The 7,449-nt window shown below is 36.5% G+C and overlaps 1 pseudogene; it reads left to right on the forward strand.

The window, feature by feature from the left end:
- The first annotated feature begins 2,620 nt into the window (after window positions 1-2,620).
- On the forward strand, window positions 2,621-3,560 carry LOC136311723 (ubiquitin carboxyl-terminal hydrolase 8 pseudogene; annotated as a pseudogene).
- Window positions 3,561-7,449: the final 3,889 nt, after the last annotated feature.

The following is a 7,449-nucleotide window of genomic DNA, read 5'->3' on the forward strand; positions in this document are numbered from 1 at the left end:
CCCATCACTGAAAACAAAAAGAAGTCAGGGCTTCTCAGTGATATCTCCATGGAGTTAACATTGTTCCTTATTTGTTGTATCTTAAAACCAATGAAGATTTTAATCTGTGTAGAGTATCTAAGATTTGGAATGGCCCAGTAAACATCTCACATTGCTCCCAACATAGTTAACAAATTAAGAAAAATACAAGTAAAAGCCTAAATGTCAGCTTTCCAAGGCTACATTAATAGATATAGTTTAAATGAGACTCAAAATGGACTGACGTTTTGTCCAGGCCTGGGAGGGCCCAGCTGAGAAAGAGTTTAAGTTTGCAGGGAAAATACTTTCTTTCATTCTATTCTCTGTCTTACACTGGTTTGAAATGGAGATAGAAGAAGAGACAAAATTCTCAGTGTTTATATCTTTTGGTAGATTAGCTCAGCTCAGTCAAGTAGAAAAATGTGTTAATAAGGGATTTTACCGAGCAACCAGATAATTGGCTCTACCTGAGAGAGTAATAGTAAGGGGAAGAGAAAAGAATTGTTTAGAGAACACTGAAATCAGAAGTGTAAAGGGAGGTTATTTTCTATGTAACAAAGAGTTAAAAGACATATACATAAAATATGTGAAATCAGGTTATAAATTGTAGATATCACTAACCTCAGTCCTGAACTTGACATAAGGCAGATCACTATTATTGGATTTTAGTGATTTATAAATTCATCAAAAGAGTTTTTTTGGACTAAGAAAGATTTTTAAAATTTTATTAAAATGCCAAAACATTATTGCAAAAAAGAAATAAAATTATAAAGTACATCCATCAAATATTGCTTGGTTAAAAGGGTATTTGTCAATCACTGTATATTATTTCCCAAACCATGTTAAAGGAATACAAGTGGTTATCTGCTGCTGGAATTAAGGGCAAGTACAAGGTCAGGAGACATCTGTAAGTTTAATAGGATTATTACTACTCAGAGGTAAGAAAGAGTAGAGATAGAAATCAGTCACAGTGGAGGACAATGAAACCTGCTTGCTGGTGTGATATTGCTAATGAAATCTCCATGCTTCTTGTTGTCTATCTAAATTCCCCAATGGTTTATTATTTCACTCAGGGTAAATGCTCAAACCCTGTTTATGACCTACAAAGTCTTAATTGATAAGGCCTCCCAGACCTCTACCACTTTCAGCCCTCATCTACCACTACCTGCCCCTTTATTCGGTCCATTCCAGGTGCACTTGCCTCTTTGAGATCCCTCAGACACAGCAGGTAGGACCCATCTCACAGAGTAGCTCAGGGGTCGGGGACCTATGGCTCACGAGCCAGATGTGATTCTTTTGATGGCTGCATCTGGCTCGCAGACAAATCTTTAATAAAAATAATAATGTTGAAAATATAAAACATTCTCATGTATTACAATCCATTCATTTCCTACCGCTCATGTTCATGGTTGCAGGTGACTGGAGCCAATCACAGCTGTCCTCTGGGACAACACTAAATTTTTATTGGATAATGCTTAACGTACATGGGTCATTGTATGGCTCTCACGGAATTACATTTTAAATTTTGTGGCATTCATGGCTCTCTGCCAAAAAGGTTCCCGACCCTTGGTGTAGCTTATATCTTTACTTCAAGAGTTTTTTTAAGTATCACTTTCTAATAATGAATACTTTCTGACTCTCTTTCTTGTTACTTGTTTTCTATGAGACTTATTGCCTCTAACCACATAATATACATACTTACTATGCCAGTGTTTGAATTCACTGAATGAAATAGAAATCCCATGAAAGCAGTTATTTTTGTCTCTTATTTACTCATATTATCTAATGAGTAAATGTGTAGCCTCATGTAGAACTATTAAAGCAAAGGACATTTAGGATTCCCTGATGCTGTTGGATACAGATCTTCTGTCTGTCAGTCTGTTATACCTCTGGCACATGCTGCCAACTTATCAAACAGAAGCAATTTTCCTCAAGAACAACTGAGGTTCTTTCCTAGGTTAACACTCCAAAAACTTTATTGCTTAACTCTTTCTCTAGTGCTATCTCTATAATTCCTGGTTTCAGTATAGTTCAGAACTATTCCTCAATTTCTGGTCTTTTCATGTTGATGATTGGTCTGGGCTTCTTGCCCTTCCACCTGAATCTTTCTTGTTACATCCTTGCTCACCATCCATCCGAGATCACCTGTCATTCTGCCCAAAAAGGAAGAAATAGACAGCAGCTTGATTACATTCTTGAAATATGCAGCCTTCAGAGTACTAATTTCTCCCTACAATTTTGTATTCATAGCCGTGTGTGCGTTTTAAAAATCCAAGATGTAACATGCAGAATATAAGGAGGAGAGGCACCTTTTTTCCCCACTTTTCTTCATTTTAATCATATCATTTTCTCTGTTCTTCAGTAGTTTTTTTTTCTGCTTTATATTGCATTATTTTCTGCTTGCCTTAGGACCTCTCTTCCCAGACAGTGTCCTGGTGGCCTGTTTCCCATGTTATGCCTCTCTGTATGTTAAATTTCAGAAGCAGGTGTCAGATGCAAGCATCTGAAACAATTCATCAGCCAACGAGATGCAATGGTGATCACTGGGTGGAAGCCAAGTCTGAAGCTGGTGTGGGGACAGGAGCCATGACTCAGCTGACTCATGAAGCATTCCTACTCTTCCCCAGATATAACCCATGTCATTCAAGAGGAAGAGAAGAGGAAGCCAGCGCTAATTCCAGCAGTTAATTGGGAAAACAAGCCAACGTGCTACCCAAAAGCTGAGATCACAAGACTTCCTGCTTCAGATTCGGAACCTCAATCCTGTGTTTGGAGGATCTGGACCAACTCTCACCGGACTTCGGAACTTAGGAAACACTTGTTACATGAACTCGATACTGCAGTGCCTCTGTAATGCTCCACATTTGGCTGATTATTTTAACCAAAACTGTCACCAGGAAGATATTAACAGGTCAAATTTTGGGGGGCATAAAGGTGAAGTGGCGGAAGAATTTGGCATAATCATGAAAGCACTGTGGACAGTACAGTATAGGTATATCAGTCCAAAAGACTTTAAAATCACCATTGGGAAGATCAGTGAACAGTTTGCAGGATACAGCAGCAAGATTCACAAGAACTGCTTCTGTTTCTAATAGATGGTCTCCACAAAGATCTAAATAAAGCTGATAATCGGAAGTGATATAAAGAAGAAAATAATGATCATCTTGTTGACTTTAAAGCGGCAGAACATGCTTGGCAGAAACACAAGCAGCTCAATTAATCTATTATTGTTGCCTTCTCTCAAGGTCAATTCAAATCCACAGTACAGTGCCTCATCTGTCACAAAAAGTCAAGGACCTTTGAGGCCTTCATATACTTGTCTCTCCCACTAGCATCCACAAGTAAATGTACATGTATTACAGGATTGCTTTAGGTTATTTTCCAAAGAAGAAAAACTCACAGATAATAACAGGTTTTACTTCAGTCATTGCAGAGCTCGAAGGGATTCTCTGAAAAAGATAGAAATCTGAAAGTTGCCACCTGTGCTTTTAGTGCATCTGAAACATTTTTCATATGATGACCAGTGGAAGCAAAAATTATAGACATCTGTGGACTTTCCCTTAGAAAATCTGGACTTGGCCTGACCTGTGGTGGCGCAGTGGGATAAAGCGTCGACCTGGAACACTGAGGTCGCCGGTTCGAAACCTTGGGCTTGCCTGGTCAAGGCACATATGGGAGTTGATGCTTCCTGCTCCTCCCCCTTCTCTCTCTCTCTCTGTCTCTCTCTCTCACTCCTCTCTCTCTAAAAAAAAAATCAATAAATAAAATATTTAAAAAAAAAAAAAAAAGAAAGAAAATCTGGACTTGTCGCAGTATGTTATTGGTCCAAAGAACAATTTGAAGAAATACAACTTGTTTTCTGTTTCAAATCACTATGATGGGCTGGATGGAGGCCACTACACTGCCTATTGTAAAAATGCATCAAGACAGTGGTGGTTTAAATTTGATGATCATGATATTATAATATGATGTGGAGTAGAAGTCATAGAGCCAAAAAGAAAAAAAAAGAGAGCAAGATAGCAACTTTTCACGGCATTGAAATTTTATTCTGGGAATAGAATGAATTATTTTTAAATCTTAGTGTCATCATTTGCTATGACTTGACAGACACTTTCACTTCTGTCTTTATCTGGGAATAATAAAACCTGCCTCTCCCAACAATGGCCAACAGGCTCTAAGGTCCCTCTGCCTTCATGCCATGATCCCAGCCAACTGAACTTCATGCTTTTCAGTAATACTCTCCCCCTGGGTGTGGATAGGACCTGTGGCTGGAATCTAATCAATTGAATTTGGCAAAGGTAAGTGATGGATATTACCCCTGAGGTTATGTCACTTTAAATAAAACTCTATCTTGCTACCCGGCTAACTCTAGAGACTCTCCCTCCTGATTTGGTGGAGAAAATAACATGCCGGGAAAGTCAGCATGACTAGGAATTGCAGCTGTCACTAGGAACTGGGAGCAGCCTGTAGCAGCTAAGAATGACATCTAACCTCCAGCCAGCCTGCATTTCAGACACTCAATCCTACAACTGCGAAGATATGAATGTATCCAAAAACCAGAGTGAGCATGAAAACAGATTCTTTCTCAGTCCATCCTCTAGATACACTAGACCTTTATTGCAATCTTATGAGACCTTAAGCAAATAAAGCAGCTAGACTGGGCCCAGACTCCAGACCCACAAAGCCTTTGAGATAATAGATTTGGGTTGATTTAGCCTTTAAATTTGTGGTGATTTGCTATACTAGTGGCTTTCCTATGCAAGTACATTTAGAAAATACTGTATAAACTGAACTTGGCCCCCTGAATTTCTACCAAATGAGGCCATATCCCCTCCTTTTCCAGCCACATTTTACTTTAACAGGATTGGGCAACTGCCAGTTCCTAAACTAAGACATGTCGTAACCTTCATGCTTCTGCTTGAAAATGGAACTGAGCCAGTCTGATTATCTTAATACCATTAAAACTAAGAAATGCCCTAAATCTATCAGACTTTTAGGAAGATCAGGTTGGCGAACATAAATGATTGTGTTTACTACAGCATATAATTTTATCTTAATGTAAGCTATTTATTTATTTATTTATTTTTGACAGACACAGAGAGAGAGAGTCAGAGAGAGGGACAGATAAGCACTGATAGATAGAAAGGAGAGAGATGAGAAGCTTTAATTCTTTGTTGCAGCACCTTAGTTGTTCACTGATTGTTTTTTCCTGTGAGCTCTGCCAGGTAGGGGATGTCTATAGCAGAGCGAGAGACACCTTATTCAAGTGAGTGACCTTGGGCTTCTAGCTAGTGACCTTTGGTCTCAAAGCAGCAACTATGGGGTCATGTCTATGATCCCACACTCAAGTCAGTGATCCCATGCTCAAGCTGGATGAGCCCCCATTCAAGCTACCCAACCTTGCGGTTTTGAATCTGGGCTCTCACCATCCCAACCCAATGCTCTATCCACTGTGCCACCGCCTAGTCAGGCTTAAAATTTTCAAAATAAAAGTTATGTAAATGTCAACTATAATAGTTGACAATTCACATGAATTTACATTTATCTTTGCCAATTGGTTTTGTTATTTCTGTTATGTAAGTTTTAAAAGTTACTGGTTATGAACCTATTTATGTTATTAAACACTCTATAATGAGAGGATTTTAAGTCATAATTATTTTGATGAGAAGAGAAAAAGACAACATGAGGTCCTTAAATTTAGTGAAGTATTATAAAAAGTGTGTTAGTAGCAAAATGGGTGTTTAAAAATGGTGTTGAAGGCATAGAAAAATTAATTTATAATTTTATTATGTTTAGCTTTGGTAGAACTCCAAAATCAAGTTTCTTAATAATGGTCACACAGTATCTATGATTTACTTAGTGTTTTAAAAATAACAAGTATTAAGTAGTACCTATGACAACAGATGGCATGTATCACCAACAAAAAGATGAATAAAACACAATGTCTTTTGGCAAATATTTTACAACTAGAGAGATAAAAATTTATATATCTCAAGTATATTTGATTCAACCTTGATTAAAATTAATGTTGAAATCAAAAGCTACATACTTTCACTGTTAGTGAGAAAACTGTGAAACTTTGATATAAGATCTTAAAATATAACATTTTAGAGAAAAAGATTGAAAAGGAGAGGGAGAAACATTCTTTTGTTGTTCCATTTATTTATGCTTTCATTTGTTTATTCTTGTATGTGCGTTGGCCAAGGATTGATCTGCAACCTTGGCTTATCAGGATGACACTCTAACCAAATAATCTAGAATTATTTGGCTAGGGCCAAACATTACTTTTTAAATACATAAGTAAAAAAATTACAAATATAGACATCATAGTCTGATCTATACTTATGTTCATCACAAAGTTGATGAACTATCTATTTCTATTAATAAAATTGAACATGACTATTCCAAAAAAAAAAAAAAAGGACAGGTTTTTTCCTTATAGTCCCAGAAATTTTTTTACTTAATACTTTAATAATATAAATGTTTCTCTTAAAGAACTAAATAATGTTAGAATCTTTATTGTAAAAAATAACACTGATTCACTTAAACTTGTAAACTATGTTGCAGGATGGGGAGAGATTGAAATACATACAAGTTACTCTGCAAACATGGGAGAAAGGAGCAGCCAGAAAATAATTAGAAGCTTAGGAAATGATTAAGGATTGTTTTACAGAAAAAAAAATGAGCTCAGAAGCAGAGAATGGATGGCAAGACTAAAGATACAGAAATGTAAAATAATAGTACCTTCATTTAAACTATTTTACCATCAAGTCTATTTGAAAGTTTCCTTTCCACATTTTTGATTTGTGGTGCAAATATTTTAGTAATTACTCTTACTCTTATACACTAATGTCATTTTTCTTCCAAAATTAATCTAGAGTTGAGATAATATTTAAACGTTGTAAGCAGTGTAAAATTCTAGACAAACTTAATATTTCATACTTATAAAAAATTTTTTAGACAATTAAATTTAATAGAGTGACATTGGTCATCTAGAGTACACAGATTTTGAGAAAACATTTCCACATCATTTAGACAGTCGATTAGGCCATATAATCATCAGCCAAAGTCAAATTATCTTCCATCACCCTGTATTTGTTCCTCTTTATGCTCCTCCCCTCTCCCCAACAACTTTTCTCTCCTTCTTTCCCCTCCCCCTGGTAACCACTGCACTTTTATCTCTGCCTATGAGTCTCAATTTTGTGTGCCACCTATGTATGAAATCATACAGTTCTTAGTTTTTACTGATTTACATATTTCACTCAGTATAATGTTCTCAAGGTCCATCCATGTTGTTGTATATGATCCGATGTCATCATTTCTTATGGCTGAGTAGTATTCCATAATATATATATATATCACATCTTATTTATCCAATCCTCTATTGAAGGGCATTTTGGTTAATTCTATGTCTTGACCATCGTGAACAAT

Source organism: Saccopteryx bilineata, chromosome 8 (genome assembly GCF_036850765.1).
Source record: "Saccopteryx bilineata isolate mSacBil1 chromosome 8, mSacBil1_pri_phased_curated, whole genome shotgun sequence".
NCBI classification, from domain to species: domain Eukaryota; kingdom Metazoa; phylum Chordata; class Mammalia; order Chiroptera; family Emballonuridae; genus Saccopteryx; species Saccopteryx bilineata.